At 47.3% G+C, this 9,615-nt stretch overlaps 1 protein-coding gene across 2 annotated transcripts in view; it reads right to left on the reverse strand.

The window, feature by feature from the left end:
* Positions 1-5,780, reverse strand: part of FAM81A (family with sequence similarity 81 member A) — a 79,147-nt gene extending 73,367 nt beyond the window's left edge. Inside the window, exon 1 of one of the 2 annotated variants that reach the window (XM_043555305.1) lies at positions 5,640-5,780. The gene's annotated coding sequence lies outside the window, so the exon portion shown is untranslated. The remainder of the gene's footprint in view (positions 1-5,639) is intronic. The other variant, XM_043555304.1, reaches the window with a different exon arrangement.
* Between the last annotated feature and the right edge of the window lie 3,835 nt (positions 5,781-9,615).

Genomic DNA, 9,615 nt, shown 5'->3' on the forward strand with positions numbered 1-9,615 from the left:
TTGAGCCGGACGCTCAAAGGGATGAGTTAAGGACACACAGGGCGGCATCCGCAAGGGTAGAGGGAGGGCAAAGCAGAGGAAGCACTGACTACTGAAAACTCCTGGCACGTGGGTTCTGTTGGTTCGCAGCGGAAGCAAAAGCTAGGAGGGTCGCCGGGATGGCGAGCAGAGGCGCCGACTCCCAAAATAAGAGAGAGGCAGTAGGAACAGAAAGGAAGTGATGAACTGAGGGAGACTGCAGGGAGCACCTCACCACTCACTCAATGACCACCTGGATGTGGGAGTGTGGAGAACGGGAGAAAAGTTAGGAAAACCCCAGCGCTCAAGAGCAGGTTACAGAGGATGGTGACAGGCATGGAAATCATGAAGGAATGCACTGAGAAGGGCACACTGTCGTCTCATGGGTGCCTCCCTAAATCCATCATGAGAAACACCAGGCAAACCCAAGTTAAAGGATACTCTACAAAATAACTGCCTGTACCCTTCCAAAGCGTCAAGGTCAAGGTCATGAAAGAAAAAGAAGTGAGGAACCATCCGGATGAAAGGAAATTAAAGAGGCGTGGGGGGGCAGGGGACCCAGGTGGCTCAGTCAGTTAGGCTTCTGACTTTGGCTCAGGTCATGATCTCACGGTTTGTGAGTTCGAGCCCCATATCAGTCTCTGTGCTGTCAGCTCAGAGTCTGCTTTGGATCCTCTTCTTCTCTCTCTCTCTGCCCCTCCCCTGCTCTCTCTCTCTCAAAAATAAACAATTAAAAAAATAATAAAGAGGCATGACAACTAACATAGGAAAAGATTTTTTTTCCCTCCTCTTTTACTATAAAGACATTATTAGAGCTATTGGTGACATTTGAGTAAGGTTTATAGATTAGATAACAGTACAGAATCAATGATAATGTCTTAATAATCATTGAGTATTATGCTTATTGTACAAGAAAATGTCCTCGTTCTTTTTGGAAATACACACTGAAGTACTGGGGGAGGTAGGTACATGGGCATCAAGTCTACAACTTAACTCTGAAATGGTTCTGAAAAAACCACGACATATGTATGTGAGCATGTGTGCGTGCATGCATATGTGCATATACAGAGAATGAGAAAGAGGAGGATACAGCAAGTGTGGCCAACAGTTAATATTTATGGAATCTGAATTAAAGATGGGAATTATTTAAATTATTCTTGCAACTTTTCTGTAAATAAAAAGTGAAAGAGGGGGAACTGATTAAGGAAGCTACAGACAAAATAGCCGGGCTTCTGGGTATCAGATTCCAAATGGAATTTGGGAGAAGGCAGACTAGAAATGCAGATTTGAAGACTGCTGGAGGGCCTTGGGAAAGCCCAGTCAGAGCAGGCTCTAAGGTCAGATTGCCAGAATTCCTCTCTCAGGTCTGTTCCTTCACAACCATTCACTTACTTCGGTTATTCTCATTTCTCTCTGCTTCAAGTTCTCCACCTATATTAACAGGAACGATAGGAGTATCTGCCTCACAGAGGCGGAGCGAGGACAAAATGACAGGATACGAGTCAGGATACGAGTGAATCGTGGTGCCCAGTAAAGCACAGGGCAACCACCCATTGACAACTAACATAGGCTCTGAGGGGAGTTGACTCTGGGAGAGAGAGAAGGCAGGAGGCCAGCAGAGGAAGAGAAAACGGCCAAGAACAGGACCCGACAGAATCTCACATTCAGGGGCACCTGGGTGGCTCAGTCGGTTAAGCCTCTGACTTCAGCTCAGGTCATGATCTCGCAGTCTGTGGGTTCAAGCCCTGTCTCAGGCTCTGTGCTGACAGATCACAGCCCGGACCCTGCTTCAGATTCTGTGTGTGTGTGTGTGTGTGTGTGTGTGTGTGTGTGTGTGTGTGTCTCCCTCTGCCCCTCCTCTGCTCGCGCTGTCTCTCTCAAAAATAAATAAACATTAAAAAAAAAATCCTACATTCAGAAATCAGGAGGAAACAGGAGACAAAAGAGGTTCGAGTTGCACGTGGATAACCAGTGACATGGAGACAAGGAAAGAAAGATAGATCTGGGTAGCAGACAGCAGGGCAGATCAAGGAGGGAAAGACAGAGTAAAGGCCTCAGCTCTGCAACCAGGACACCTCTGCGGGAGCCCTACGACAAAGCAGTTTCAGCACAAAGGTGAGGGTGGGGCCAGACCAGTGAGCGGGCAGTCAAAGGAGGGAAGCCCGTAGGATAGTTTAACACAGCAGCAGGGCGCACAACTATCCTGCCAGATACAGCAGCCATCGCTCCGTGTGCTCTTTAAATTAATTTAAAATTAACAAAAACTAGAAATTGAGTTCCTCGGTCACACTAGCCATATTTCATATGCTCAGTGACTACCATACTGGACAACACAGATACAAAATATTTCCATCATCGCAGCAAGTTCTATTAGGACAGAGCTGGGACTCCAGCACAGCTTCTTTCGGTATGAGGAGGATGACCTGATTATATGCTTGGATGAGGGCTGGGCAGAGCAAGGAGGGGCCCAAGAAACTGAAGAAAGGGAGTAACAAATGGAGCAAGTTTCCACATGAGGCAAGAAGGCAGGGGAAAAAGTCCAGAAAATGCAGTGTGTGGAGTGTATGTGAGTTAATCTTGAGGAGGAGACTTGTAGACATTTTCCCCCCTCGGAGAAAGAGGAAATAAAGAAGAACAAAGATGGGTAAAGAAAAATGCTTGGGGTGGCAGGATGGGTACAGTGGGAGCTTATATTGAGGTACAGGGCACTAACCCAGGGCATGTACATCGTTGATCTTGTTAGTGAAAAAAGGCTATCTCCTGAAAGGAAACTGACTGGAAGTTTAAGGAATGGGAAAATCTGGCACAACCTCTAAAGGAATGCGGTCAAGAGTTAATAAGAGATGGATTTTTTTTTTCTTCATAGAAAAGCAGGACCTAGGTGAAATTAGAGCCAGCATAAATTTGCAGTGGAACCGGTCCATAGGTCTTTGTGACTTTCTCCTGGAGAACTTGGCAGGCTGGGAGAAGAAAAAGTAGATAATGAGGGTGATTTTGGACTGAGGACTGGAATATGAGAAGCCCAATATGTTAAGAATAAAGATTCCAGGATTCGAGACAGAACTGAAATGGCTGGCAACATATAGACTCCAACTGGAGAAATGGAGCCATAAAGGAATTGGAACAGCAAGCAATTAAGGAACCAGAGTCCTCAATAATAGCTAAAATCCTGTGCAGTAAGTGGAAAGAATCAGTTGAATGGGCTGAAGTCCAAATTGAAGTCCAGATTTTGAAGGAGGAAGAAATGCCCAAGACTAGACAAGTGCAAAATGTGAGTGGTTTAAATAAAGTGGAAATTAAGGCCGGGGGAATTGCTGTTGAAGACCTTGAGGAACTTCAAGGTCAATGGATTAATAGAGTCTCAACATAAACCCCAAAGTCACGGGCAAGAGACAGGTAGGGAAGACAACCAAGCTGGTTGCTCATGTTTGTCTGTCTGTCACTTTTTTGTAGCATCAAGCAAAGGGCTTGCCAAACCTCGGTGTACATCAGAATCACCCACAGAACTCTGTTTTCTCTCCCCATCCTCCTTCCTCCTCCTTCTTCTTTCTGCGTTTGTTTTTAAAATAAGGATTTGTAGGTCTTGCCCGTCTTGATGATTCTCATTTGGTGTGTTTGAGGGAGTCTCAAGAGCCACATTTTTCACAATACTCCAGGTGATTCTGGGGAACCACCGGCTTTGGCAAGCACTGACCCAGAACAGAAGAAGGAGGGCACGGGGCACAAGCAGACAGAATGGCCTCCTAAACTGAAGACTTTGTTAGTGATGGGTTAATGGTTTGGAAGTGGCACGGAGAAACCGGAAATCCAATCCCTCTCGGATGTGACAGGAGAGGGCTGTTCTGAGAGAAATTGTTCACTCAGGCTCTGATGCTATGGGAGGGACAGAAAATGGGCTCAGCTTCAGAAAAACGAAAATACAGGAGTATGGCTGCAGGATGTGGAAAACAAGAGACTGAAAGGCAGGTTTTGGAGACATACAGGTCAGTGGCCTACAGACAGAGAAGGTGGAATAGTTTGTTAATGAGGTTTCCAAGTGTAACAAAGTGTGATTCATGAAAGGATTTGTAGGGCTTACTGGCTGAATTCTTGCAGTAAGGATTTTTCTATCTGAATGCTATCAGATTTCTAACATGTAAACCATTAAAGATTATTAAACCGTCAGGTAAACAAGCTCACAGCAGCTTATTCATTAACACCAAAAATGTTTTTCTTCCCAAGCCACATTTTTATACAGATGAAATCAGACTGGAAGGAATATTTAGGGTAGCTTTGGAGCAGAAAGCCAGAAGGGGTATTCCCAAGGATCCATGAGAGGGACAGGGCATTTCCTCCCTTCCCTCTCCTTTGGAAGAGGGAAGTGTATGGACTGAGAATAAAGAAAGAGCCTGAGTATCTTTTTAGCACCAGCCAATGCTAAAAATAGAAGAGATGTCACAGCCTACTCGGTCTCGGGAGTACCTTCCTCACATACACACACTCCGTGACAGGGCCCCGAAGGCCGACACAACGTGCAAATCCTAGGGATGGTCCTCAGTAAAGAACATATTTACTTTCACAAACCCAACTGCCTATTTAAAGAGCAAGCTGCAAATGTTTGCCCGTGCTTCCCAGGGAACTGCACTCTTGGGGATTTAAATGGTTCTATCATTATTTCTGGTTACTCCTATGAAATAATTTCTAACACGGACATACTTTAAGATGAGAGCGCGAGCGCAGCCGGGGACGCGCGTGTGTGTGTGTGTGCGCGCGCGCGCGCACACACACACACACACACACACACACACCCCTCGTGCACACTGAAGAAATGACTCACTTAATTTGCTGCTGCCTGCCACTATTGGGTTTTGATTTTACCTGTTCAAATACAAAGTTTCCTATGAGATCAACTACAGGAAAGAACAACTTGGGAGTATTAACACTGATTTTGTTCATGACTTTTAGCGCACCCGAGAGGTTTTAACCTGGGCATCCTGACAAGTCACTCCCTGGACCACCCACTGCTTTCTGTCCAAAATCTTCCATAAAACGATAACATTCCTTGCCACTTTGAGAGCCAATTAATGCAAATCTCTTACAGAATAAACATGGTTAAGTCCTGTACATCCTGTACCCGCAGAACCATACTTTGGGGCCCTTTCTCAGCTCACAGTACAATGGCACAACAGCACTGTGGAACTGCAAAGAGCCCAAGCCCGTTTTAATGAGAGAGGGGTGGGGGAGGCAGAGAGGTTAACCTGTCCAAGGTCACTCAGCTCTTAGTGGGACGGCTGACTTACCACCACCCCCTGGCAATCTGTGCACCACCCCAGCTCCCACCAACAGTCCCTCCCGGCTTCTGTTGGTTTGCTAGCACGCAACTCCCCCCCTGCCCCCGCAAAAATGCAATGCCAGTTGCGTTCTGTGCCCAACTTCATCCCCTCGCGTCAGCATGCAGTTAACCCTCTCGCCGGCAACACGTCACATGGGCCACGCGCAGCTCTCGCTCTGCCCCCCAAGCCGATCTCCCCGGCGGCTGCCCCAAGGTCACCGGCCGTCCCAGGGAGCTCCCGCCGCCGGGGCGCGGAGCACGCCCCGCGGGGGGGGGGGGGGGGAGGGGGGCCTCGGGGCGCGGCACTCACCGGCGCGGGGGGCCGGCGCGCCGCGGCTGCCCATGTCCTCGCCGGCGCGGCTGGGTGCGGCGGCCGCTGGCGCGGGCTGTGCGGGGCGCCCGGCTGCGGGCCCGCGCCGCGGGGAGCGCCGTCCAATCAGCGCGCGCCTGCCGCCTGGCCCGGCGCGCGGCCCGGCCGGGTTCGCGGCTCCCGGGGGGCGCGAGCCGCCGCGCGCCGCCCGAGCCGCTTCCGGGCGCGTTGCCTGGACGCGGTTGCCGTGGCAGCCCGAGCTGGAGGCTTTCCCCGCGCACCCGCGCCCAGCCTGGCGGCGCCGCCCCTCCTCCCTCCGCGTTCCCACACCCAAAATAGCCTCTCCTCGTCGCTGCTGTTTCCCACAGAGCTCTCATCCAAGCGGCTCGGAGTCGGCGGGCGGGGATTTCGCTTATTGGAAAATAAATCCTGTTGTAGGGCTGGTTGACTTGAAGGGAGAGGTGTTGAAATGGTGCCCGATTAGGATAATAGCCGTGGTGCCTGCACTGTAATTCTCTTCGGAGCCCTAGCATTCCGTATTCGCTAAACCTCTTTCCCACAAGAAAGCGTTATTTATCTCCCTCCACCCCCCACCCCTTCCAGATTGAGGAGAAGCTATTTTATGAGGCCACCGTCTGGTAGGCAGCTCGCGCGCTGACGCCCCACCTGTGCAGGTGAACTAACCCTCTCGGCTGCCAAGTGCCATGTCATGAATCACCTTGACACCCCCCGCTGGGTCCAAGGATTGTGTTGCGTCGCAACAGACGACGCAAGAAGGAATTGCTACCACCCTTCCTCGCAGCCCTTCCTCCTCCCCTCTCCTTCATTCCTTTGCCGGGGCGTCCTAACTCTGTCACCCTTCCTCTCAATTTGGACTCTGAGCAGGATGCACGAGCCGATCCACTCAGTTTCGCTTCCTCTGGGTGGGCGGGATTTAAACAGAGTTGAAGACCTCCACCTTTACACGCCTCACCGCCTCCGGTTCATCTCTCTTTCGTGTCGCTAGTATTTACCCAGTGCAAGTATTCCTGTCTGTCTCTCCCACCAGTCTGAGCCCCTCCAACCCAGGGAATGGAGCATGACACAGTAGAAAGATTCTGGGTTGTGGAGTCAGCTGAGCTGGTTTGGAATCCTCCCTTCATCAGTTACTTCTGTGAGGTCTTGGGTATTTTATGATTGTTTCCACACTTATAAAGCAGGATAATACTCCCCTCCCCCCCAACACACACACACACACACACACACACACATACACAAAGGGTTAATACATGGTAACATCTATTCAGTCAACAATATTATCAGATGCCTGTCAAATACGAGTCTGTGCTTAGCTCTGAGACACAATGGTGGAGGAGAGGCATAGCTCTTTGCTCTCATCGAGCTTACAGACTGAGCGGCAGTAATGAAACAATCACAGACGCGTGTGAAACTGCCATTGTGCTAAGGAGAGTACATGGCCTTGAAATCCATGATACGGAGATCTGACCTAACAGCATCCCTTTATGGCTGCAAAGTCTCAAGGATTAATTTCTTTCCTTCCTTAGATTCCCACTGCCTGGCACATGGTATGCAATCAGTAAATGCATATTGAGTTGAATCCTATGTCATGGTGATAACAATATCCCTTAGTTTCCCAGTGACTTTCATATGTAACTTTGCCACCATGTCTGCAAGGCAAGGGTGTGCAGGTATTATTGGAAAGCGCCCATTCAAACCCAGAGCCCATCCTCAAGAGTCCTGAGAAAGGTTCAAAATGTTTCTTGCCTGTCCCCATTGGGTTGCCTTCCAGCGTGTAAGGCGTGTATCTCAGATGGGCACATGCAAGTCCTCTTGGTCTCATTTCCCCTCTCTGTCTACTATTACACTCTCTTCCTTGGTTCCAGTTCCACCCTGCCCCTCCTCCTTAAATCAGAGCCTCAGAGCACCCATCCCTGGCTTCCTAGGAGGGTGACAGTGGACCCTTCCATCCCCAGAGTAGATCACCTATAAAACAGGAAACTCCCTGCTGCTGTTGCTGCTGCCCTACAAAGCATAATTTTGATGCTCTTTTGCTGCAAGACTCCATCACTTCCAAGGGTAAAGAAGGGGAGGGGCTGGAATGCTGAGGGCCCTTGCCACATTTACACACCCTCCTATTTAGGCTGACTTTAATATCCTTCTTAAACAAAACACCAATGAACATAAAATCCAAATTTTTAAAAGATTAATTAAGACAAACAGCTCTTTCAAACTTGGAATTTCTCAGTAGGAATCCTGAAGTTTCACAGCAATCTTGAATCAGACCCAGAACTTCCCACTTACGACTTTTTTTTCCCTTCCAGGTGATTTATTTTGAATCCTGAGAAGACAAAATTTAGTGCACAATGATTTAAGCCTATCCTAGTTTTCCAACTCTTAAACTATTTCTGTAGGAAAATTTCAAAGAGCTATCTAGAGTCATTGGTTGTGACTCGTTATAGGAAATGGATTTTTTTGTATTACTTTAATTAAAAAGCTATGATTTATCACAAATTACTTTATGCTGGCAAAGGGTACCAGAAATAGTTTCATCAGGAGAGCAATTTTATAAAGTTGATGGCTTTCATACTATTCACCAACAAGTCATTAAATATAAATACCTGTGCAGTATAATGTGCTAGACACCATGGAAGTTTTTTTTTTTTTTCTTTTAGTGATTTATTGCAGGGCTAAATTCTGGTCCTACCTGTGTCTCAGCACCACCTTGAATCATTAAGATATGATGTATGGGGCATCTCTGAGACCAGCAGGCACGCACATCTAGGTAAAGGTCAAGGACTTGTATAGGTCAAAAGTGGTATTTGTAAAAAGGCTAGAATGCAGTTAGGTCAATAATGTGGTGAGCCCTGCAGGGTAGAGAGTTAACACTTTATCTTGTAGTCAGCAATTCTCAACCGAGGCTTGAAATTCAGTGAGGTGTCAAGATCCATCATGAGGTATGTCACAGGGTGTCGCACAGAGTCACTAATAAAAAGGTGCCAAGGGACTGACTTGCAAGGAATGGTCACGTATATAGGGACCAGAAAAAGGAAGAGGGTTACCACAAAGGGAACAAGGAGGAAAAACCAGAGGAAACATAGGGACAATGTCAGAGAAGCCACATGTGGAAGAGTTTAAGGTGACAGTCCTACAGAAAGCCAAGAAAATTTAGTGAACAGAAGGTGACTGGTGATCTCCATAAGTATTTTTTAGTTGTCAGATTGCTGTGGGTTAAGAAAAGATGGACTGCTGGAGAAATGGGTGTGGGTCCCTTTTTAGAGAAGCTGGCAGTAGAGGGAAGATGAGAAATGAGATCAGTAGGTTTCAAGCACCAAGTAACATTTTCAAGATAGGACAAAAAGGTCTCTGCATTTGTATATATGGTTGCAGTCATGAAGAAATGGAAAACGCAATATATCATTTTGTACTAACTCAATCTAAATTCTACCATTAAGTTCATCATCACTTTTGCATTTCCTTTTCAAGATTTTATTAAAAAAACTTTTTTAATGTTTATTTTTGAGAGAGAGAGTGAGCATGAGTAGGGGAGGGGCAGAGAGAGAGAGAGAGAGGCAGAATCTGAACCAGGCTCCAGGCTCTGAGCTGTCAGCACAGAGCCTGACATGGGGCTCAAACCCATAAACCTGTGAGAACATGACCTGAGCTGAAGTCTGATGCTTAAGCAACTGAGCCATACAGGTGCCCCTTAAGATTTTGTTTTTAAGTAATCTCTACACTCACAGTGGAGCTTGAACTTACAACCCTGAGATCAAGAGTCACATGCTCTATCTACGAAGCCAGCCAGGTGCCCCATTTCAATTTTTAAATATTTCATCAAATAAGAAAGATCTTGCATAAGGTGGGTTCAGACCTTGGGACAATATTTTCTTAATAACCAATTCAAAATTTAGGTTACCAACCAGTTAACATAATATATATCGTTCTCTATGGCTTTTCTTTGTTGATAATAGTAACTGAA

This window comes from Prionailurus bengalensis, chromosome B3 (genome assembly GCF_016509475.1).
Source record: "Prionailurus bengalensis isolate Pbe53 chromosome B3, Fcat_Pben_1.1_paternal_pri, whole genome shotgun sequence".
Taxonomy (NCBI): domain Eukaryota; kingdom Metazoa; phylum Chordata; class Mammalia; order Carnivora; family Felidae; genus Prionailurus; species Prionailurus bengalensis.